General features: G+C 44.2%; 1 long non-coding RNA gene across 1 annotated transcript in view; it reads right to left on the minus strand.

Annotated features, from left to right (window-relative positions):
• Positions 1-233: 233 nt before the first annotated feature.
• LOC143832138 (uncharacterized) overlaps positions 234-26,110 on the minus strand; it is a 104,658-nt gene continuing 78,781 nt past the window's right edge. The window contains exons 2-3 of the long non-coding RNA XR_013229110.1: positions 4,627-4,698; positions 234-668 (exon numbers count right to left, since the gene is read on the minus strand). This is a non-coding gene — a long non-coding RNA (uncharacterized LOC143832138). The remainder of the gene's footprint in view (positions 669-4,626; positions 4,699-26,110) is intronic.

A 26,110-nucleotide genomic window follows, 5' to 3' on the forward strand; every position in this document is an offset into this window, starting at 1 on the left:
ATTAACTTCATATAACTTGGTCTGAACAACTGTAATGAAATTTGAATCTTGAATTTGAATCTTCCGTTTCTACATGAAAACCCAGCAGCTGAGCAGCAATTCTTTACCATTAAGCTCACCACTACATGAGCTATTAGGGTCTTTCACTAGTCCCTAATGAAAACTCTCTTGACACTACCTATGTTTCGTTACAATGGTTATATAAGGTAAAAGGTCACAATCCAGGGTCCTGTAATAGTATTTTTAATAGCAGCGGGAAAATCCATGGCAATGTGAATTTTCAGTCACAAAACTTAACAAGCAGTTGCAAGTCAAATAAGACCAAAAGTGACAGACAAGACAGGGTGACAGAATGAAGAATATCTGTGACAATCAAGTGGGACGAACCCACAAAGACCATGTTCAATGCATAGCAAATTAAGCAAGCAGTGAATTGCTTGTTTGGTTGCCTCAGCAATGAGGACAACAACATCACAATGATGTACCTGGATGTCTAATAGCGGTCCTCCATGAGCCAACAAGCCAAATGTGCAGCCCACATTTAAGGCCAAACCAGTCATGAGGAGAAGGAGGAGATATCCTGGAGATGCTGACTTGGGTGAGGGAGAAGAGGCACAGCATGCAGTTGTAACCCTCTTCTGAGGTCTCCCTGAGTGGAGATGTGGTATCTATTGAGACACAGAAAAGGGCATAAAGAGCAGCCACAGCAGCAACCACTTTCATAGCACCAGTAAAAAGGCAGGATGCTTTTACTCAGTGAGGGGTTTTGGAGCCACAGACAAGCCCGCTGAATATCACATATCACATGAGTTGTACTCAAATTACAGCAAAGGAAGGACTGAGTATTGGATAAATGAAACACAGCATAACAAAAGAAGGTTTAAAATATTTCAGAACTGTACCATAATTTGTGGAAAATTCTCTAGGCTGTAGCCTCTTGTAGCTTCATAAGTTTATCCTGTACTGAGTTTTGAAGTGAAATTATTGCTGTAAGAGTTCCTAATGAATCCTTATGGAGAAAGGTGAAGGGAGAACAGGCATGGATTGTTCCATTAAACAAAAGAGAAGAGTTGTTTCTTATATGCCATTTTTCTCTACCTGAAGGAGTCTCAAAGTGGCTTACAGTCGCCTTCCCTTTCCTCTCCTCACAACAGGCATCCTGTGAGGGAGGTGAGGCTGAGAGAGCCTTGATATTATTGTTCGGTCAGAACAGCTTGATCAGTGCTGTGACGAACCCAAGGTCACCCAGCTGGTTGCATGTGGAGGAGCATGGAATCAAACCTGGCTCATCAGATTAGAAGTCCACACTCCTAACCACTACACCAAGCTGGCTCTTAGAGTTTAGGTGTGCTTAATTATCTTAGTTTGATAAATTCACTTGTTTCTGTTTAAAAAGTGGCATATCCCTAAAGAAATTCCTAAAGGGTAGTACTGACACACTTTGAACCTGTCTTAAAGCTAATGTTTTTTCTGGTTTAGTCTTCTAACCCAGTGGTCCCCAACCTTTTTATCACCGGGGACCACTCAACGCCGGGGACCACTCACCAGGGACCACTCAACACCTTTTACTGAGGCCCAGTGGGGGGGGGGGGTAGTTTACTCCTCTACTCTCAACCACTGCCCTAACGCTCTCTGATTGCTATGGTAATGTTTAAACATCCCTTCAAAATAAGATACAGACACGCCACAACAATGAACATAAGGAACATTTTATTTTCATGGAAATTTTAACTCATGACAATGACAAATAAATGGGAACCCTGAGCTTGTTTCTCTGCAACGAGATAGTCCCACCTGGGAGTGATGGGAGACAATGACACCCAAAGTGTGTTGTAAAGGGCCAGGGGGGATGAAGTAAAGGGCCGGGGGGGGGAAGTGTCCTTTGGGGCCCACCTCCAATTAGTCGAAGGACCACATGTGGTCCGCAGCCCACAGGTTGGGGATCGCTATTCTAACCTTATTTTGGTGCCTTTTCAGCCATAGACTAAACTGTTGATAATATGTTAAATGTTCCACTGTAAATGTTCACCTTCTTATCTATGCCTGTAGTTTTAGCTATAAACATACTATAGTTACTAAGCATGTATGAAATGACTCCTCAGAACTCAAATGGAGTCCTGTGGTTCTGTGCTCTAGCCTAGTGGTCCCCAACCACCGGGCCACAACCTGGTGCCGGGCCGTGAAGGCCCTGGCACTGGGCCGCGGCTTTCTCTCCCCGCCCCCCCCCCCCCGCAGTAAGAAACTTACCAGGCCACAAGCTTGTGGCCCGGCAAGCTCCTTACTGTGGGGGGAGGGAGAGGGAAGCAGGGCTGCGCACGCGCGGCCGAAAATGCGCATGGGCGGCCTGCGTGGCCAGGCAATCGCCCTCCTTGCTGCCGCCGGTCCCCAGCCTGAAAAAGTTTGGGGACCACTGCTCTAGCCAATAGCCTAGGTAGGTTATAATATGGCTCCCATAAAATATGCATGCAGAAAAAAGACACAGAGGACCATTCAGTGGGTGCTATATCTTGCTACAAATAGTCAATAAGAATTATGAACCATGTAACAAAAATATACCCTTAAAATGGTCAAAAGTTCATGACCACCATGCCTATCAACTAACACATGTATCTCACCCACATGCCCTGGGGTTTCTTGACAACCCTGGAAGGGTTTCCCAAAAGGATGGGAATTATTTATTTTTAAAATTATTAAACATTTATTGGGTGATATGACCATATATGATCATGTCGACCCAGCCCATAATGGCCAATAATGGACCAGGAGGGGTCTGGAAGGGGAGGGGCCCAGGTGGGTGTGTCCACAGTTATGCTTCCCACCCATATTCTGCACAATCACGCCACTTCTGGGGTTTCTCAAAGCCTGAAGAATGTTTCAGGGGTTTCTCAATTGTAATAAAATTGAGAATGGCTGCTCTAGATGCTCAAATACATTGATTTACCGTCTACATACAATTTGTTGTGTCCGGTTTGCTTGACTGGATTCTATTTCAAAAGCTTTCCTAAAGCATCCTAAATGGATGCAACACCACTCGTCCTAGCAGGACCTGTGACCCAGGCCTCCTGCTGCCTGCCCTTCCTTTTGCTGACTTGTAACCTGGATTCAGTCAGTATAAAGTCTTAACCATCTCAGTTTCTTTGAGTTACTGAGCTAATTACCAGCCTGGCCACACAGGCCAGGGATGCACACAGGTACTGTTTATATATCATCGTAACTACTGGAGAGATCCAACAAAGGGGTCATTGGCTAATATTAAAGCACAAGAAAGGGCAAGGGAGTTGATACAAGGACAATATCATTTATAACCCATAATACTAACTTAAGAATTTGGAAGGGGGATTCTGGAAATCACAGTTGAAAGTGTGTCACAGAATTATAGCAGCAGAAAGTACCTGACACCTTATCCCTCTTCAGAACAGGCAAGGTTTGTGAGTTGATCTGAGAGGATATTCCCCCCAAAACAAACAAACAAACAAACAAACAAGGATTGTGTTTAAAAGGAACAATGTGTATTTGGAATTACAGACCAATTTTGTAAACTCTTTTTAGGACCAACTTGAAGGAGAAAGAGAACTTCCCTTCCATGGACTGAAATTCCTGTCCCACACACATACACACATTTGCTATGACTCCCTGTGAGGGTGAAAGCTAATGGTCATGGCTAAGCTGCTGTTTGTAGATTGCTGTATGTCTTTAGCAGCAGTGGGAGAACAGTAAATACCTCACTAACTGCTTCCTGGAATGTTTTTTTTTAATTGGCAGTTTTTAATTCAGGAAAGTATTAAAATATGACCTCCCACTTGCAGTTGGAAATGGTGACTTCCTCAGCTGTTCCCTCAGAATTTTACTACCTCATTTGACTGCACATATAGTGTGGTCCTCAGGTATCAGGTGATGGGAAATAATGTTTTTCTGTGCTCAGCAGCGTGGAGAGCTGCTGCCAATCAAAATAGCCCATGTTGAACTAAATGGACCAGTGGCAGTTTCATATAATTAGAGTGTTTCCCCCTGAAGCATCAAATAGGTTCCATGCATCTTATGGACCTATCCCTGCAGTGTTTCCTGATATTTTGGACTCTGGTGAAGAAGGTGTGCTGCTTGCTTTTAAATTGTACCTTCCAGGAACAGAACATGGCTACCTTCATAGACTAACCCTTTTCATATAGTTACCTCTAAAACTTTGTTCAGTTTGTATTCGTGTTGCTTTTCTAGGGTTTTGACATTTAAACATCCAGCTTTGCTTGGAAGTTATCTTCTGTGAAACCATTCTCAAAAAAACACTATATAAATGATGCTAAATGTATCTCCTGAGAGTTTTTGCCCATTTCTTGTGAGGCAAGATAGAATAGTGATCTCATCATAGATTAAGTAACTCAATCAGAATCTATTACAGAATAAAAACCCTTTCCCCATATTAGACCATCAGGTTATAAGAGGCCTGGATATCCTTTTTAATCTGCAATAGAACAGACAGCTACTATTGCCTTTTTGCATTCGATCTATTCAAGCCTGATGCACGGGCAAGTTACCATCCGAGTGTGGCTGCTGCTTTCAAGGGCCAAGGAGTTAAGGTTTATTGTGCTCTCTGATCTAACAGGATGATCTATGTTAAGGAAGAAATAATACCTGGGAAGATACAAAGCACAGACGTCCATCGTTGTCTCCCTGAGCATCTGGAGGCTGAATCATTGAACAGAACTAGGGATGTGAAGATGGATAATCAAAATTTGACCCGAATCATAGCCATGGTTGAGTATAGTTAATATAGACCACTGCAGTAATGATTGGGAGGGAAGGCCCCATGGTTTAGCCCAGATCTCAGAAGATAGGTAGGATCAGTACTTGGATATCATCATCATCCATCATCATCATCATCATCATCATCATCATCATACTTTGATTTATTGCCCGCCATTCCCAGAGGCTCATGGTGGGTTACATCAGTCTGAATAAAACCCCATAGAAACTCCATTAAAACCCCAGACTTAAAACATCACAATCCGATGAACAGAGGGGTTAAGAGACCACTCTGCAGGGAAAGGCAATGGCAAACCACCTCTGCTTCTCACTTGATCATGAAATCCCCTTGCTGAATCACCATAAGTCTGTTGCAATTTGCCAGCAGATATGTACATACTGCAATAATTTCTGTCATTTAGTAACAATTGAATGTTTTGGGATCTGATAATTGGTCTGGTGCTTCCCTGTCCAGTTTTGGTTCCCTGGGCAGCGGGAAGAACAGTAGAGAAGAGAGCCAGCATGGTGTAATGGTTAGGAGTGCGGATTTCTAATCTGGTGAACCGGGTTCAATTCTGCATTCCCCCACATGCAGCCAACTGGATGACCTTGGGCTCACCACAGCACTGATAAAGCTGTTCTGACTGAGCAGTAATACCGGAAACACTATGCTTGTATCTGTTGGCTGCAGAGGAGAGGACACGCAGTAATGGGTTTAAACTACAAGTACAACGATATAGGCTAGATATCAGGAAAATATTTTTCACAGTCAGCAGTGGAATAGGCTGTCTAAGGAGGTGGTGAGCTCCCCCTCACTGGCAGTCTTCAAGCAAAGGTTGGATACACACTTTTCTAGGATGCTTTAGGATGTTTTGGGCTAATCCTGCGTTGAGCAGGGGGTATGGCCCCTTCCAACTCTATGATTCTATGATTCTATGATTCTATGATTCTATGATTCTATGATCTATTGTCAGACAGACAAAAAGGGGATAATAGAGTCTTTTTCCTGATATGCCTGATAAAGAAGATTACTATGGGTAAATACAAGCAACCTTTTTATTCCAGCCTGCATTGTATTTTGCAGTCACCTTACTATTGGCAGTGAAATTAAACAAGCTTTTCCGATAATGCCCAATAAGCAATTATCTTTACACCGCCCGTGGCGCCGCGGGCGCCACGGACTAAATAAAACAGTAAGCCCTTGGAAGGCGGGCTGTGTCCGGGATGAGGAAGGGTGCCGATTGGCCCCTTCCTCATGACAGACTATCGGAGGGACCAATCGGCAGGCGTGAAGCGCCTGCCGATTGGTCCCTCTGATTCCTTGCTGGAGCAACTGGGAGCCGCGCGTAGCGCGGCTCGCAGTTGCTCCTTGGCCGCCGGCCTGACGCCTCGGGAGGCGCAAAGCGCCTCCCGAGGCGTCAGGCCGCCGGTAAGGGAGCACCCGCTAGCCGCGCGTAGCGCGGCTGGTGGGTACTCCCTGCCCGGCGGCCTGACACGGTGGGAGGCGCGAAGCGCCTCCCGCCGCGTCAGGCCGCCGCCTATGGAGTCCCCGGCAGCCGCCCTGCGTAGCGCGGCTGGCGGGTGCTCCCTGCCCGGCGGCTGGACGCTGCGAGAGGCGCGAAGCGCCTCTCGCAGCGTCCAGCCGCCGGGCAGGGAGCACCCGACCTCTAAGAGCCTCTAAGCTGCCGGCACAAGAAGATGGCCGCCGGCAAGAAGACAGCGCGAGGGAGCCGCCCACCAAAGGAGCCGCCGCCGCCGCAAAGGAGCCGCCCGCTGCCGCGGCCTCCCTGCCTGGCGCCTTGACGCCGCTTTTTACAGCCGCTTCAACCCCCGGCCACGGAGCCCCCGCCCTCTACAAACGCATCGCCGGCACAAGAAGATGGCCGCCGGCAAGAAGACCGTGCCAGGGATCCGCCCGCCGAAGGACCTGCCCGCCGCAAAGGAGCCGCCCGCCGAGAAGGAGCCACCGAAGGAGCTGCCCGCCGCGAAGGAGCTGCCCGCCGAAGGACCCGCCTGCCGCGAACAAGACACACTGCCCGCCGCAAAGGAGCCGCCGGAGCCGCCCGCCGCGAAAGAACTGCCCGCCGAAGAACCCGCCCGCCGCGAACGACACACCCAAGGAGCTGCCCGCCGCGAAGGAGCTGCCCGCCGTCGCTACAGCCCTCTCACCGGTAAGCCACCTTTCCTCACCCTGCCCTCGCCAGTCCCTCGCTCTCCCCCCCCCTGCTAGGGCCCATTGTATTTGGAATGCAATGGGCTATTTTACTAGTATAAGCAATAAACTTCATTGAAATGCTGCAAGAATCTCTCTTTTTTCAATGAACATTGGTTGAAGAGACCATCGGGTACTGGACTTCTTCCAACAAGTTTAACCCACTTTCCACTATATTGTGACTATAAATAATACACAATAATACACAATCACATACTTGATTGTTGTTAGCATCCCACACTGACTATAAAATTTCTTAGAAAGAATTCTAAGAGACATACAAGATTACAGCCAACCCTATACACAGCAATAGAATCAAGCTGTTTGACGTATCCACTTGGTGATGAAGTTGCACGGCTTTTCATATTGGATGTCCTGGGAAAGCAAGCATACCTTCACTCTAGGTCTGCTCCCAGAGTATGTTGGAATATACAAGATCTGCAGCATGTATAACTAAGTAGAATATCGTGTCCATTTACTGGGCTTCCTATATGCCAACCACCACAGCGTCCCCTTGATGGCCCACCAAATCATCAATTTCTGGATGGTACAGGGTGGTGAATAATTGCTGGATGACTAAGGTGTAACACACTTGCCTCATGCAGGTGGATGTAAAGGACCCCTGATCAGTCAGTATCTCCTTCAGGAGACCCACCTGTGTGAATAACCTCATCAGGGCCTGAGGTACTTCCTCACTTTGCATGGTCCAAAGGGGAATTATTTCTGGGTAATGGGTACCATAGTCTACCAACAGATATCTGGCCCTTTGCAGGGTCCTGAGAAGAAGATCTACAAAGCCCATAGCAATGCTCTCAAAGGGTGTCTCAATGATAGGAAGGGGGGCCATAGGAGCTCAGGGAGGACCCCGTCCCTCCGTGTGCTGACAAACCTCACAGTAGTTCTTGTACTTCATAGGACTTGTTAGGTCAGAAGAATTGTCGCAGAATGCAGAATAGGGTTTCCTTGTCCCCTTGATGCCTGGCCCACCAGTGCTCATGAGCTATCTCTAGCACCTTCCACCAGTATGCTGCAGGTACTCAAAGCTGCTTTACTAATTCCCCTATAAGCCCCCCTTCAGATTACCTGTGGCAATCTCTGAGTCCTCTGCTGGTCTTCCACCACCCCATCTCTCCAGCTTGTTGGTGAAGGTCTTCTAATATGAGGTCACCCTCCTGAACTGTTTGCAAGTCCAGGTTATTTTGTAAATATTTCTGAAGATTGTCACTGAGCCTGGCCTCCTCTCCATCATCTGTCCTCACTCAGGTGATGCTCAGCTTCCACTCTCCATTGGTGGTAGGGGCTAGTCAGTGGGAGGCAGCATCCTTCAATTTGTTTACCAGGACTCATGGCCATACTCCCTGTTGGTATACAGTAGCTTGGATTGTCTAGCGGTAGGTCTCAACAAAATGTCAAATTGATCCAAGATAGCCTGCTTTAACACCTCATAGTCCTCTGAATTTTCTTTGGCCAACTCCTTCAAAGCCACCTGAAATAAGGCCACCCTGTTAGATAAGGACCTATGATAAAGGACCATTGGTCCCAGGGCCACCTGTCTGCCTCCACAATCCTTTCAAATGTGGCCAGGAAGACCTCTACATCATTCTTGGGACTCAACTTGGCTAGTGAGGGCCATGGAACATGCTCCAGGGGCCCTGGTCTCTCTAGAGGTACCTTGGTCAACCTGCAAGCCCTCTATTGTCCTTCTGAAGTCCTGGATGAGAGGCTCCTGGGCATCCACCACCTCTATCCAAATCTAGGATTGATTTTCTACTAACCAGCAACTGAACTGGGCAAAGTCCATATTGGGCCCCTTGAACATAGTTACTTCAATAACGGACCCTTCTGGAGAAATGTTAGAGTCTGTTCTGGGTGGGCCGCCATGGACCATTGTTGATGAGGACTTGCTAGGAGACTGAGGGATAGATTCTCTGATTGGGCCCTCCGATTGTCAGTCTGGCAGCAAGGGACCAATTGCAAGCCGTGCACAGCGCAGCTCGCAATTGGTCCCTTGCTACCGGACTGACTAATTGGGAGGCGCCAAGCACCGAGCCCTGAGGTACCCCGCTACTCACCTCCCTCCAGTCTGATGAAACACCACTGACAACAACTCTTTGAGTGCAGTTCTCTAACCAATTCCCTATCCACCTAACTATCTGAAAATCCAGATTGCAGTCCTTCAATTTATCCATCAGAACATCATGGGGAACCTTATCGAAAGCTTTACTAAAATCCAAGTAAACGACATAAACCGAATTTCCACGATCCAGCAAACCTGTTACTTGCTCAAAAAAGGAAACCAGGTTGGTCTGACAGGACCTGTTGGAGACAAATCCATGCTGACTTCCTTGGATCACCAAATTGTCCTCCAGATGTTTGCAGATCGCTCCCTTTAATATCTGCTCCATTATCTTCCCCACAACAGAGGTCAGACTCACTGGTCTGTAGTTTCCCAGGTCATCCTTCCTCCCTTTTTTGAAGATCGGAATAACGTTTGCTCTCTTCCAGTCCTCCGGGACATCTCCAGTCCTTAAAGAGGTCCCAAAGATGATGGACAAGGGTTCTGCAAGTTCTCTGGAAAATTCTTTGAGCACTCTCGGGTGTATTTCATCCAGCCCAGGGGATTTGAGCTTATCCAGTGCAGCTAAATGCCTCTCAACAACCTCTCTGTCCATGTCAACCTGCCACCCAGACACTATCTCTTGGCTACTGCCATCTCTAGATGTGCCTAAACCCTTTGACCTGTGGGAAAAAACAGATGTAAAATAGGCGCTAAACCTTTCTGCTTTCTCTGCATCTTCCATTAGAGTTTGTCCATCTGCACCCAACAGTGGGCCTATTGCCTCCTTTACTTTACGTTTGCTCCTCACATAACTGAAAAATCTTTTCTTGTTATAATGGGCTTCCCTGGCCAATCTTAGCTCACTCTCAGCTTTGACCTTTCTGATGATTGATCTACAGTGCCTAGTAACCTGTAGGTACTCTTCTTTAGAGCTCTGTCCTTCCCTCCATTTCCTGAACATTTCCCTTTTCTTTCTTAGTTCCTCTTGAAGTTCTCTGTTCATCCAAATAGGCTTCTTAGAGCTCCTGCAGGGTTTTTGTCTTTCTGGGATTGTCATTGATTGAGCATGCAATAGCTCTTGTTTGAGTAGCGTCCACCCTTCACATGCTCCCTTCCCTTCCAGCATTCTCATCCATGGTATGACACTTATCATGTCTCTGAGTTTATTAAAGTTTGCCCTACGGAAATCCAACATCCGTGTCTGGCTACAAACTTCCTTGGATCCCCATCTCCAAAGGAATTCTATAAGGAATCCATTCCTAGCGGAGCGGAAAAAATAATTTGTTAAGGGCACCAAAGGTGGGCCCTGTCTGTGATGAGGAAGGGTGCTCCTAGGCCCCTTCCCCCGGACTGACTATTCGGGAGGCGCAAAGTGCCTCCAGATCAGCCCCCCTTCCTGAAGAATCCAGGTATAGTTTCAAAGTCCAAAGTCCAAGAACAGGTATTCCAGCCATGTAAGACCAAACCAGTCAAAAGGATGATAAAAAGGTACAAATCAGAATGAATGAACACACTTTATGTGTGCCTGCAGTCGGCCTGATTCTGTTTGACCCATCAAATGTATTGCTAAGATGATACACTTGTGCAGCCAGTATATGCCCACAGTCAGACAAGCATTCATTCTTTGTGATAATGAGAGGGAATGTGAGTACAAAATTCCCTCTTGGTCTCAGCCTTGAAAGTCCCATGATCTCACTTGCACCTGTGTCCATTTCTTCCCTTTCTCTCCCTCTCTGAAATATCAAGTCACCATAAGATCCCAGAGAGGGGCCTTCTGTAAAGGTCTAGGTCTAAAAGCCTAGACCAAAGATTTGAAAGATCAAGGAACTGCTAAGCAAAGCCAGTTTCTTGACAACCCTAAGTGACAAAATTGAAGCATACAGGGCATTGTAATGGATGATAGTATGTGCACACATGCATACAAGAGAGAGAGAGAGAACTCCAGCCCTAAAGCAGAACTTCAGCCTTTTTAAATTGTGAATCTTCATGGTGTTAATACAGGCCTCAAAAGCAAAATAAATAAATAAATAAGCAACAAGCTAAATGCAGAGCTACTGCACCGTGATGGGACACTGCTATTCTGTTCCTGTAACCGATCAGAGAGAGAAGTTTGTGGAACATATGACTTGCTCACATCTGCTACCATATTAGAAGCAATAGCTCATAAACCATCCCTGCTCAGCTTCCTGCTGACACCCAGCAGTTGCTTTTTAGACTTCATTTTGTACCCTGTCCTTGGAAAAGCCACCTGCTGTGGCAAATCCCTGTGCCATAAATGTTTTAGAAGAATGACAAGAAGGTGTACACCATCAGCTTATTTGTGCAAGAAGAAAAACAAAAAGAGGACAAATAATACTCCCTCCTCCTGCAGCCTCCTCGATGCTTATGCAGCAGTTTAAAAAATGTTTTTGCTCACTGAAGGCTTTCAGTGCTGATCATGGAGTGTATACTGCTGTCCCAACTCTGAAGTGTCACGATGGATTTTGTATTCATGATACACAAGGGATTCTTCAAGTAGTTGGCTGAGATGATGTTGAAGATGCCTTTCGGACTTCAACATGGACTATTTCTTTAGGGCTAATTAACAGCTCCTCTGCCTCCATGGCAATGTTTGGTCAGTTCAAAGCTTGAAGGCAAACATAACACTGAATTCTGCCGTTTGTACTAACCATGAAAAGTGATGGGAGGGAATATTGAGAAGACATTGTACTCATGATCACAATTCCCCTCCCTCATAATTCAGGACCGCTTCACCTTCTGTGCTTATTTAAACAGGTGATTGAAGAATTTATTGTTGTTGTTGTTGTTAGGTGCAAAGTCATGTCCGACCCATCGCGACCCCATGGACAATGATCCTCCAGGCCTTCCTGTCCTCTACCATTCCCCAGAGTCCATTTAAGTTTGCACCTACTGCTTCAGTGACTCCATCCAGCCACCTCATTCTCTGACGTCCCCTTCTTCTTTTGCCCTCGATCGCTCCCAACATTAGGCTCTTCTCCAGGGAGTCCTTCCTTCTCATGAGGTGGCAGAAGTATTTGAGTTTCATCTTCAGGATCTGGCCTTCTAAGGAGCAGTCAGGGCTGATCTCCTCTAGGACTGACCGGTTTGTTGGCCTTGCAGTCAAAGGGACTCGCAAGAGTCTTCTCCAGCAGCAGAGTTCAAAAGCCTCAATTATTTGACACTCGGCCTTCCTTATGGTCCAACGTTCGCAGCCATACATTGCAACTGGGAATACCATAGCCTTGACTAAATACATCTATTTGCCAGGAATTGAGAGGGCTGGATGCCATGATCTTTGTTTTCTTGATGTTGAGTTTCAAGCCAACTTTTGCACTCTCCTCCTTTACCCGCATCAACGGGCTCTTTAATTCCTCTTCACTTTCTGCCATTAGAGTGGTATCATATGCATATCTGAGGTTGTTGATATTTCTCCCTGCAATCTTGATCCCAATTTGTGATTCCTCTAATCCCGCCTTTCTCATGATGTGCTCTGCATACAAGTTAAATAGGCAAGGCGACAGTATACAGCCTTGCCAAACTCCTTTCTCAATTTTAAACCAATCAGTGATTCCATGTTCAGTTCTCACTGTTGCTTCTGGACCTGAATATAAGTTTCTCAAGAGACAAATAAGATGCTCTGGTATTCCCATCTCTTTAAGAACTTGCCATAATTTGTTGTGCTCCACACAATCAAAGGCATTAGCATAGTCAATGAAGCAGAAGTAGATGTTCTTCTGGAACTCCCTAGCTTTCTCCATGATCCAGCATATGTTGGCAATTTGATCTCTAGTTCCTCTGCCTCTTCGAAATCCTGCCTGTACTTCTGGAAGTTCTTGGTCCACATATTGCAGGAGCCTAGCTTGTAAGATGTATACCACTGAGCTAATTATATACCACACCTCTCTGGGGAACATTGCCTTGATAATACCTCTGTTAAAGACCTGGGTGAAATCCCAAAGTCCAAATAATATACAGGTTAACTTTGTCCATTGATATGATAACCAATTCCCTGTCTCAGAGACAAGTTTTTCCCTTTGTTTTTATTTGCCTTTCCTGTCTGAGTTGCTTGTCTTCCTGTCTGAAGAACTCTGGCTGTCCCACCCTGTCACAGTACAATATTTTGGCTGTTGGCTCAGCACAGTTATTTGAGGGAAGGATTAGGAGACCGCTTTAACTTAAGCAACTGAAATGGCACTCAAGGCATTTTGAGATTCAAACACAACAAAATATTTTGTTTAACATAGAGGGGGAAGGTCAGGTGAAATCAGGAGTTGAAATTTCTAAGATAAAACCAGTACATGCATAGATTGAAACATAATTTTGTTGTTTCAGCCTAATAAGAGTTTCTTAAGCTTTCAGAATGATGTAAATCTTAATGTTGAGAGGTTTTTTAAAGTGTCTTCTTCAACACTTCAATACACTTCCTTTGAGTAATTTCTAATTCTTTTGTATTCCAGAAGGTAGGTACACTGTTTCCAGAAAACAGATCCCTTCTGTTGAAACATCAGTACTCTTTGTAAATTTTAACTGACTCTTAAGGTCCCTAAAAGGAGTTTCTAACCACACCAGGCCAGATCTCTCTGCACTCTTGAGAGATCTGTACATCTGCATGACCAGGTAGGAAAATTTCTTCTCTCTCTAGAAGATCTATCCCATTTCCTTGGCCTGAATGGGAGTCTCCACATAATCAAAGGCTTTAGCATAGTCAATGAAGCAGAAGTAGATGTTTTTCTGGAACTCCCTAGCTTTCTCCATGATTTGTTGGTAATTTGATCTCTAGTTCCTCTGCCTTTTCAAAATCCTGCCAGTACTTCTGGAAATTCTCGGTCCACATATTGCTGGAGCCTAGCTTGTAGGATGTTGAACATAACTTTGCTAGCATGAGAAATGAGTGTAATGGTGCGGTAGTTTGAACATTCTTTGGCATTGCCCTTCTTTGGGATTGGAATGTAAACTGACTTTTTCCTATCCTGTGGCCATTGTTGAGTTTTCCAAATTTGCTGGCATATTGAGTGTAGCACTTTTACTGCATCGCCTTTTAAGATTTTGAATAGTTCTACTGGAATGCTGTCACCACCACTAGCTTTATTGTTGCTCAGACTTCCTAAGTCCCATTTGACTTCACATTCCAGGATGTCTGGCTCCAGGTCAGTAACTACCCCATTGTGGTTATCAGGGATGTTAAGCTCGCTCTTGTATAATTCCTCTGTATTATTTTGCCACCTTTGTTTAATCTCTTCTGCTTCTGTGAGGTGCCTACCATTTTGGTCCTTCATCATACCCATCTTTGCATGAAATGTTCTCTTCATACCTCCAATTTTCTTGAAAAGATCTCTGGTCTTCCTCATTCTATTGTTTTCTTCTATTTGTTTGCACTGTTCATTTAAAAAGGCATTCCTATCTCTTCTAGCTATTCTCTGGAATTCAGCATTCAGTTGGGTGCATCTTTCTCTTTCTCCCTTGCTGTTCACTCCCCTTCTCTCCTCAGCTATTTGTAAAGCTACCTCAGACAGCCAATTTGCTTTCTTGCATTTCTTTTTCTTTGGGATGGTTTTAGTTGCTACCTCTTGTACAATGTTGCGAACCATTGCCCATAGTTCTTTAGGCACTAATTCCTTAAATCTATTTGTCACCTCTACTGTATATCCTTCTGGGATATGATTTAGTTCATACCTGAGTGGCCTAGTGCTTTTCCCTACTTTCTTCAATTCAAGCCTAAATTTTGCAACAAGAGGCTGATGATCTGAACCACAATCAGCTCCTGGTCTTGTTTTTACTGACTATATAGAACTTTTCCATCTTTGGCTGCAGAGCACATAGTCAATCTGATTTCTGCGTTTAGTTCATTTTGTACTCCAAGGCCAAACTTGCCTGTTATCCCGGTTATATTTTGGCTTCCTACTTTAGCATTCCAATCCCCCATGATGATAAGCACATCATTTTTTGGCGTTGCTTCTAGAAGGTGTTGTAGGGCTTCATAGAACTGGTCAACTTCATCCTCTTCAGCAGCAGTGGTTGGGGCATAGACCTTGATTACTGTGATGTTGAAAGGTTTGCCTTGGATTCGAACTGAGAACATTCTGTCATTTTGAGGATTGTATCCCAATACTGCTTTTCCTACTTTTTAAATTGATTATGAAGGCTACTCCATTTCTTCTGAGATATTCTTGCCCACAGTAGTATACCTAAAGGTCATCTGAATTAAATTCACCCATTACTGTCCATTTAAGTTCACTGATTCCTAAAATGTCAATATTCAGTCTTGTCATCTCTTGTTTGACCACGTCCAGCTTGCCTTGATTCATGGATCGGACGTTCCAGGTTCCCATGGAATAAAAATCTTTACAGCATCAGACTGTCTTTTCACCTCTAGTTACCTCCACAACTGAGTGTCCTTTTGGCTTTGGCCCAGTCGCTTCATTCATTCTGGAGCTACTCGTACTAGACATCTGCTCATCCCCAGTAGCATATTGGACACCTTCCGACCTGAGGGGCTCATTGTCCGGCGTCATATCGTTTTTCCTTTTGGTACTGTCCATTGGGTTTTCTAAGAGCCTCTTGTGGCGCAGAGTGGTAAGGCAGCCGCCTGAAAGCTTTGCCCATGAGGTTGGGAGTTCAATCCCAGCAGCCGGCTCAAGGTTGACTCAGCCTTCCATCCTTCCGAGGTCGGTAAAATGAGTACCCAGCTTGCTGGGGGGTAAACGGTAATGACTGGGGAAGGCACTGGCAAACCACCCCGTATTGAGTCTGCCAAGAAAACGCTAGAGGGCGTCACCCCAAGGGTCAGACATGACTCGGTGCTTGCACAGGGGATACCTTTACCTTTACCTTTTATTGGGTTTTCATGGCAAAGATACTGTCATGGTTTTCCATTTCCTTCTCCAGCGGATCACCTTTTGTCAGAGCTCTCCGCTATGATCTGTCCGTCTTGGGTGTCCCTGCATGGCATAGCTCATAGCTTCACTGAGCTACGCAAGCCCCCTTGCCCCTACAAGGCAGTGATCCATGAAGGGAGTCTGATAGAATACCTGCCAACAAAGGTGTTAAACAGGGCTGCGTTTTAGCCCCATATCTATTCAACCTTTATGTATCCAATCTGGCTGAAAATTTTACGGGAATCCATTGCCACATCCCAACGCTGGGAAGTTCTCCGGTCCCTCTCCTCTTTTACGTGGACGACGCAGTCCTCCTTTCTTGTATCAAGGTTGGCCTAAAACCCTTCTTCAAGCTGTCTCAAGCCATTGCAATCAAAATCAGCTCTGGATCAACTTCACCAAATCTAAAATAGTTGTATTTTCTAAATCTAGAAAGCTCACCAAGTGGAAAATAAATGAACACTCCTTCGAGCAAGTGCATTTTAAATACTTAGGAGTCCATTTCCACCACTCTTTGAAATGGACTCTACATTGGAATCAAACATCAACCTGCACAAATCTCAAGGCAAATGCAATAGCAAGATTTTATTTCTCTAATGGAGGCCAAAATCTCCCTTCCGCTATTAAGATTTCCCAAACTATGCTTATCCCAAAACTTTTCTGTGGCATACCAGTATGGAGTATAGACCTCCCTGTAGGAGTAGAGAGGCTGCAATCTGCCTTTCTTCGTTGATTATTGGGTCTCCCCAAATGCATTTCTTCCTCCACAATATACTTGGAGACTGGCGTCACCCAATTGGCCTCTCTAGCCTGGCTCCGTATCTTTAAATACTGACTCCACCTGAACTTTAGAGTCCAAGTTGGGAGCTTAGTCTATCTTATGTTGTCTGATAAGTTTCTATCACCCTGGTTCATGAAGATTAACATCAAACTACAGTCTTTAGGCCTGTCTATTGAACTCTTGGAAAACCTTGAAGAGAACCAAGCTTTGTAAGCAACACAACCATCTTAGAGAACGCTACATATATCCTCTCCTGGGGGCGAGCAAGATCCACAGTCCCTCGACAGTAGTGCACTCTCTTTTACTGGATCACAATCCTCAAGTAACTGAAGGCATTGCAAAATCCCTCCATGGAATTTTCTGCAAGTGAGCTGGGATTTGAATTGCTTTGATTTTCCCAGTTCGCATTTTTGAAAACACTATTCTAAAACCTTTATTGCCGAAGCAGCATACTAATCCCTTGATGAAATTGGGTAGTCACTCTGAAGAACCATCAACGGATGCTCGCCAGCAAGATTTGATACAGTGGACTGATCTACCCACTCAACCATGCTTGGATCCAACTCATTTTGAACCTGAAAACACAATAGAAGAAGACCTATTGAACTCCTACTCTGATCTTCCACCTACAGAGCAAAAAGAGATCACTACCAGATTGGAACATCTAAGGCTTAAGCTTTTGAGTACTTCAAAAGGCATGCACTCACAAAGCACAGAATCTCCTCATCAAAACAATGTACCGCCAGCAAGTACATCTGGGTCATCTCAGCCGCTGATCCCAACCTCAATTTTAACAAGTAGAGGGAAGCAAAACGAACCCACTACCAGCACCAATCGGGAGATCTTAGAGGGCACTCTGCCCAATGAAAAATCCAAAAAACCGAGAGAGGAAAGCACTACACTTGCACCATCATGTAATAATGGCTGTGTAGTCCTGGATCCGGAGGGAGATCTGAATAAGATCACAAATGAGCCCTGACAATTAAAGTGTCTGTCCTGGAATATTGGGGGGTGGAAGAACAAGCTCCACGACACTGATTTTTTAAAGTTTTTGCAAATTCATGACATTATTCTCCTGCAGGAAACATGGATCCAGGAACAGGATTTCCTTTCTATTCAGGGCTACAAGGCCTTCTCAGTCCCAGCAACCAAGATACATACAAAGGGACGGGGGCGTGGAGGCCTGGTTACCTTTGTTTCCGTTGATTTAACGGTTGATGTTTTAATCTTAGAAAATAGTCAGTACAATAACTTCCAGGTCCTATTAGTTAAGGGACTTTTCCCCAGAAGATTAATATGTATTAATGTATACATTCCACCTAATAGTAGTAAGAGCCAAGGAGACGATCTCTGGGACTCCCTGGCTGATACCATAGAATCCTTGCTCCTTCACTATCCAAATTCCTATATTATAATGGGTGGTGATTTCAAAGCAAGAATAGGCTCTGGGGCAGTTGATGTAGGAGGTAATAAGAGTACTTAAATAGCCACCCATGCCTATCTCTCGGATCGTTCCTCAAAGGACAGGATTGTCAACAAATTTGGCCTCAAACTTTTAAAACTGCTCTCTTTGGCCAATCTACACATTTTGCATGGTATCAGCTTGGATATATCAGGAGGTGCTTATACTTACCTATCAACTTATCGAGCTAGCACGATTGATTACATCACAGTCTCATCTGATTTACTTAACCTAGTAGCCAAGTTTGAGGTTGTTGATAGCTTGTTAAGTGACCACTGCCCACTGAGACTAACACTTAAAACTACTGGCAGTAAAATCTTGAAACCAGTTTCTGAATTAGCAGGTTTACCATGTTCTAGGAGACTCAAATGGTCTGACCAGCTTCAATCCAAATTCTCCCAATTTTTGCAAACCAAGAAACAGAATCTTTGAGGCATGCTATCCTTCAGTCAGATAATGATGCTATCCAAATCTGGGAAGCTATTACTACTCTCCTAAAGCCGTTTCTTGTTAATAACAGACAAATCAAACTTTCACCATATTCAAATAATGGTTGGTTTGACCAAGAGTGTAAAACTCTCAAAAAATATATAACCCACACCATGAGGAAAGCAAGGAGAAATACTAATGAGTTCTGGATGCCCCAACTTTTGTATTTAAGATCACAATACAAAAAATTAATTAAACAAAAAAAGCTCGAACATGCCAAATCCTTATGGAAAGAATTAGATCGGGCGGTTTCTGAGAAAAAAGACTCACGTTTTTGGGCACTAGTCTCCAATAGTTTAAACACCTGGTCCCATCATCTGGAGGCTCAAATACCAGCTAAAGATTGGGCCCTGCATTTTAGCAAGGTCTTTGGAGCCCATTTGGCTTCACCCCCAACAGCCATGTCACATTTACAACATATCCCTCCTGATCTAACAGATCTCCCAGTTTGGCCCACAGTTTCAGAGGCTGAAATCAAAGGCCTGATCTCCTCATTGACATCTGGTAAGTCCCCAGGGGAAGATCTGATCCCTACAGATCTTTATAAAGCCTTTCCATCATGGTGGTCTCCTATATTAGCAAAAACCTTCTCGCAAATTAACAATACAGGCCAAATCCCCCCTGGATGGAAACTTAGCATTGTTGTGCCCATTTACAAAAAAGGGGACAAATCAGCTCCAAATAACTATAGGCCTATTAGTTTGTTGGACATAGCAGCAAAACTGTACAGTAAGTACTTACTGATTAAGCTGGAGGAATGGGCAGATGAAAATCATATTTTATACCCACATCAAGCTGGATTCAGAAAGGGCTTTAGTACTATTGACCAATGTCAGTTACTTCAGCAACTGGTCTATTCAGGGATAAATGGCCCTAAGAAAGTGTTGTACATTGCATTCGTTGACTTGGCCGCAGCTTTTGATTCTATAGACAGGCAGCGCCTATGGCAAAAATTAGCAGACTTGAACATTGATAGGCGGCTCCTATTTCTGCTGCGGGAGTTGCACTTTGACACTTATGCTCAAATTAGAGTGGGAATTTCTGGCTCCCTAACCAACAAAATTCCAACATGCAAGGGTGTCAAGCAGGGATGTGTGTTGGCTCCCCTGCTGTTTAATTTATACATTAACAACATTGTAGAAAGACTCTCTGGCCCACAATTTGTTTCTCCCATACTAGGAGGTCAAAAAATATCTATTTTACTTTACGCAGATGACATGGCCCTAATTTCCCTCACAAAAATTGGGATGCAAAGACTACTACAACAACTTGGTGCTTATTGTAAAGAAGAAGGTCTTAAAATAAACTACGATAAGACAAAAGTTATGGTCTTTAGAAAAAGGGCCAAAAAGTTCTCTTGGAGCATATCTGGAAATTCTGTTAGCCAGTGTAACTCATTTAAATATCTGGGTATCACATTTAGTGAGAGGCTGAATTGGAAACTTCATCTGGACACCATTAGAGCCTCTGCAACACGCCTAGTGGGCACTATTCTGAAGTTTTATTATACAACAGGAGGCTTCCTCATCGATCCAGCCCTCAAATTATACAAGTGCAAGGTTATCCCCCATCTTTTGTATGGAGTAGAGGTCTGGGGATGGAAGGAAAACTTCATACCTAGGCTAGAATCTGTTCAAAATATATTCTTAAGGCGAATTCTAGCCCTACCTAGGGGAACTCCGGCTGTTTTGATGAGGGCAGAAACAGGTCTGCCTTCTCTTAGTGCCCGAGTACATTTGGCAATTTTAAAACAGTGGAAAAACCTCAGGTTAGCCAACATAAACAAATTTAGTCATCAGTCCTTTAATATAATGGTATCTAAGGATCCAGCACGGCATTGCCTTATTAATAGCCTTATTGCACGCTACTCCATCCCCGATGACCTCCTAAATCCTTCAGCTAATAACTCTCACCTTAGAGACTGGATCTTCAAAAGTGATGCCCAGTTAGACAGAATGCAAATTTTGGAAATTAAGACAGCAACATGGTTTAAGCGGTTTAAATATGACCATCGTAGATCCTCTTATCTAATGAAGATCAGTAACCATAATCTCAGAGTAGCTTTTACATCACTTCGATTCGAAACGATGCCTACAGAGGTACTGGCGGGTCGATTTAGCTGTACGCCAAAAAACCAGCGTTTCTGTATTTGTGGTGCACAAGCTCTGGAGGATTTACCCCACTACATCTTTGACTGCTTACTTTATGCTCAACCCAGAGCCAAATTCCTCAATGAGACCTTACGGGGTTCTAACCTTCACTCCGTTGCTGAAAAGATAATCTATCTTTTACCTGACCAGGTTGATGATGTAACATATAAAACCGCCCTATTTGCCTTGGCTGCAAGGAAAATAAGGGCCAATGTTACAACCACTAAGGCAGCCTCTTAACACTCTTGCACTTTGTATGCTGTTTCAGTTTTTTGGTCTTAAATTTTATATTTTTATACAGTTCCTTTTATTCTATTTTACTGTTTGTAAATTTGTATTTTATATTTTGTAAAGGCCTATGGCTATATACAAATAAATGTATCTACTACTTACAAATTAAGCCATAGTGGAAGGAGAATTCTTCTAAGGAAGAGAAGGAGGACTCCTTCCTAGTTTGTAAGGGGAAATCAGGGATGCATTTTCTAAGATATATGTGTGAGTAAGAGCTTCAGTTATCTGAAAAGACAGTCAGACATTAATTCATCCAAAAAGGGAGAAGGTGGTAGCACAAGTTAGACAGGATGTCTTTCTAGGAAGCAGAGAGAGTTCAGGAGAACTCCATAGATTAAAAGAACAAGAAAAGCCCAAACATGTTTAAGTAAACTTTAACATCTGAAAGAAAAGCCTAAGAAAATCTGAAAAGCCTGTAATTAAGAAGTAAAATGAAATAACTAACTGGTATAAAGAAAACAGATTCCTCAATTCCAGCTACTCTTTATACCTCTTTGTAAATAAAATCCTTTAAAACTCCTCAGTGCCATTCTGACACTCTTTTTTTAAAAGAAAGGACAGCTCTACATTTTCCCAAAAGGTTTCAGGGTTGAATAAAACCAAAAAATTCTAACTGACAAGGTGAGACAATGAGCTTCTTTATTATAACACAGAAAACCACACTACAAAGGCAGCTCTGTCTCTGAGAGAACAACACCCCATTTTGGAGGGAAAACTTACCTTATAGTGGGGAAGGTGTGTAGAGGCACTAAGCCATTGAACCAGTGTAGCTGGTCTGAAGAAGGTCTTGGAAAGAGGGTCTATCTAGCAATTTGATGGCAAGTTGATGTGTAAGTCTACTGATCAGTAAACACCCCTGTCATGTAAGTATCTGGTAAGTCACTTTCTCTTCACTACCTCCTTCCTCTCTCCTTCTAAGTCTGACAGCCAGTGCCAGGAAAAATGCCAGATCAAGGCCAGCATCCACATACACTAAGGTGAGACAGCTGACAGGGCTCAGGGATTCTGGCGGGGACCAGTGCTGCCAGTCTCTTCCTATTTAACTGCCTGCTCACTTGTGAATGCTTTGCCACCCATGCCATCAGGGAAATGGCTGTGGGCAGTACCACTGGATATGAGGATGGGCAGTGGAAGGGCTTGTGAGTCAGGTAGGGAGGAATGAACAGACAGGTAGTGAAACATGTGAGTGAATGGTTGGGACGGGTGCCCCTGGGAACTCTCTTCCCAGAACCCTAAAAAATCTGGAACCAGTCCTGGGCCAGAAACTAATGGTTCCTAATAGTACCAGGTGCTGTTAATTGTCTCACTCTGACTAATTATAACAATTTCATTAGAGAGGTGGATCGAGTTCAGGGGGCTTTTTGCACGGCTTCAAAATCGCACAATGGTTGCTAATTGGAAACGCTATTGATTTGCCTTAACGCACGACGTCGTAGACAATCTGCAACACTCCTGAAACCGATCAGCAAAAAGCGCTTCGTTGTAGCGCTTTCAGGGGAATCCCAAAAAGTGGATTCACCCTCCGGAAAGCGCTACACTCTTGCAAACAATCTGTAACACTAGCGATAAAGACCTGTGCGTTAACATTGTTGCGGTTTCTTCAAAGTCCCTCCTCCTGAGCCTGTCCTCCAAACTTCCGGTGAAGCGATCGCCATTTTTTTTTCTCCGAGCGAGCGGGGATAAACGCACCAGCGAGCCTCTTTCAGTTTAGAGGCTTCCCCGGCTTCAGTCCCTCCCCTTCAGTCACTAAGCACACACATTTAACACAGTCATTCAGCCGAAAATCGGCCCGTGAGAGGGGGGGAGGGGGGATTTTTTTCTTTTCACTCGAGGCAGCGTGCCAACGATCATACGATCAAACGACAGCTCAAACACATTAGGCAGCTGGATGGGTCTCTCCGTTGCAACGAATCTACACAGATTCGTTACAATGGGTGTGTTTTTTTTAAAAAAAAACCTTTCTTAAAGGGAAAGGGGCTGTTTGGGAGCATGCTAACGGCTGCCCATTGGCTGCTTGACGGCCAGGGGCGGGACGAGCTCGGCAATAGCGCTTCCTTTCTAGCGATTTCTGCCGAGACCGGAAGCCTGTGGGAAACGCTACAAAACGCAACTGGATACCACTACAAAGGCAGGTATGCATAACGACGAATTCCACTATTTTAAATGGCGATTTTTCATTCAGTGACCAATTTGCAACAAAGATCCCGGTGCGTAAAGCCCCCAGGTTTTGATTAAATATAGTCTGACTGACTGCCCCAAATATATAACTAATTTTCAGAGACTGGGTCTTGATTGGATTGCTTGAGTGTGAAGTCTCCTGAGGCCAAATTGGGGCTCACCTGCCAGAGCAGTCCTAACTCCAAAGTCACCATTTGCCAAGGGCACTTTTTGTGATCCAATTATACAGGAAACAAATGTAGCAGGAAAGCTCTAGTCTAGGGCAAATTGAGTACACACAACTCTGCATGTGCACACACTGCCTTTTTTTGTTTGCATGCCACAAGGAATTGTCATTTGGAGCCAGAAGAGACTAAGAAAGACACCCTTTTGTTCCTAGTAACAATATGCTAAATCTCACTGTAGTTATACTTGCCCTTTTCTTTTGACTTTCTTTTGTCTTTTCTTCCCAGAGTTACGGCAGAATAATGAGCCTAAAGAAGGAAAAAGGACACGGAAGGCCATCACTGGTCTAGGATCCATTTTGATATCATCTTATGCTACAGAGGAGTTTAAAAGATAAAATCCACAACCATGATACATAAATGGAATGCCCATATTTAGAGGCAATGTATCTGATGTGCCAGGAATAAACAGCAGGGAAGATAGGCCTTTATGTTTTGACCATTGCCTTTATGCTCTGCAGGTGTTTAGATGATCAGAGTGGGGCTCTTTGACCTGACCCTACTGCTGGATAAATAGGGGGCAGCCATAGCCATGGGTGCCTTTTACCAACTTTTACTGGTTAAACAGCCACTGCCTTTCCTTGGCAGAAATGATCTGGCCATTGTGGTGCATGCCCTGGTCACACATAAATTAAATTTCTTCAGTGCACTGTATGTAGGGCTGCTCTTGAGAAGTCTTCAACAACTTCACCTGTTTCAGAATGCTTTATCCTGGATTTTAATTGGAGTGGATCATAGGGCCCACAGCACTCCAGTCTTGGCCCATCTACACATGACTCTCAGTCTGTTTCACCATGATTCAAGGTGCTTATGCAGACCTTTAAAGCCCTATGTGGTTTGGACCCAGGAGACTTTAACCTGCCTGATAACCAAGTTCATCTTGGACACCCTGCTATAGGTACACCCCATCTTCTGAAATTAGGCAGGTGGCAACCTGGGAGAGGACTTTCTTGGTTTTACTACCAAAATTCAGGAATTCTCTCTCCAGGAAGATTTATCTGTCTTCTATTGCCAGTTTCTGCCAGCGGGTGGAGACTGTTGTTTGATTTGGCGTTCTCTCAGTGATTCCTCCTTCCTGGCCAATGTTTTAGTTGTTGTGATTTATATATTAATTTATTAGCCACGTTGGTAGCCCTTGTGAAGACAGAAATGGAATAGAAATTTTGTAAAATAAATATGGTCACTGATTTGAAACAGGATTCAATCTGTACTAGACAGACACATCGTCTGATCCAACAGTGCCTGTGTTCTTAAACATTTTCAAATTATGTTTTTATGCCCACTAGATTTTAATTCATACTATGCCTTTAGTAGACAATGCTCGATCATTTGCTGTGATGCTCTTTTACTTGTCCAGTGAGGAGGGCAGCATAACAGATGATAGTGGAGGATTTAGCAGGGTGCTGCTACAATTTCATGTACTTCCTCTCACAGCATTCCTACCTTCTTCTCCATCTCTCTTCTCATATGTTTAGATACCAACCCAGAGGTAACTATAAATATTTTTACAGTATAGAGACATTATAATATGAAAGTGCCCCACAAATCACTGCAGTAAATTAGAATGACAGTTGCACGGGATAGAAATCTGTAGAGATGAATTATGGGCTCACTTTCCACCCCACCCCATGACCTTACTGCATTCTGATGTTTGCATTACAGCACCTCTCATTTTCACAGACTGGCCCATGATCTGCATCCTTACACAAATGCTTGGATTAAGCCAGCACCTGCACAAGTGGCTCTTGTGAGTCAGCATAAGGCTCACTTATCTCTTGCTCCTTTCCCAGCTTCTTGGGCAGTACCTTGGGCTTCTGTTCAAGCGTGTAACTGACATTGGAGCTCATCAGTACAGAGGTTCAGTATAATGACATTTTACTATCTTGCTGAATGGGCAAGGGAATGCCAACAAGGTAGAAAGACAACACAGGAACCAAATATGGTCATATCACTATCACTGGCAAAAAAAAAAGAGTTTCAAACTGGTGATGGCAAATAACAATTTATTCCAATGGAAAACAAATTCTCAAACTTTCCAAATCATCAAAATTAACTAGGTATATTCCATTTTTGGTATCTTCATCAGTGATATGTAATACTCTTAATATTTTGTAAATGAATCCTCTTTAACAGCCTGACCATCCTATGCATGGCCAACAGCAATGGAAGCTGGAGGTTGGTGTTGGCTGGATGAGTAGCAGGCATAGCAGGGCACAGTAAAAAAATTAATTCGCAGGGCAGATGAGGGAAGTCTAGGGAAAGAAAATAATGTATATTAGAAGAGTTGTTTTTTTATACCCTGCTTTTCACTACTTGAACGAATAGAATTATAGAGTTGGAGGGCACCTCCAGGGTCATCTAGTCCAAACCCATGCACAGTGCAGGAACTCACAACTACCTGCACACCCACAGTGTTGCCAATTCCATGCTCAAGTTATCCCTCCACCAAAAATCTCCAGAATCCAGCCTTGCCTGGAGGAAATTCACCTACCATCCCACAGTGGCAATCAGCAATTCCCTGGGTATGCAAGTAAGGGCCACTGGAACATTCCTTCCTGCCCCCATCTACTCACAATCTGCCTAAGTTCATAAACAGCATTTCTGTCAGATGACTATCTAGTTCCTGCTTAAAATCTTCCAAAGAGGGAGAAC

This window comes from Paroedura picta, chromosome 3 (assembly GCF_049243985.1).
Source record: "Paroedura picta isolate Pp20150507F chromosome 3, Ppicta_v3.0, whole genome shotgun sequence".
In the NCBI taxonomy this organism is placed as follows: domain Eukaryota; kingdom Metazoa; phylum Chordata; class Lepidosauria; order Squamata; family Gekkonidae; genus Paroedura; species Paroedura picta.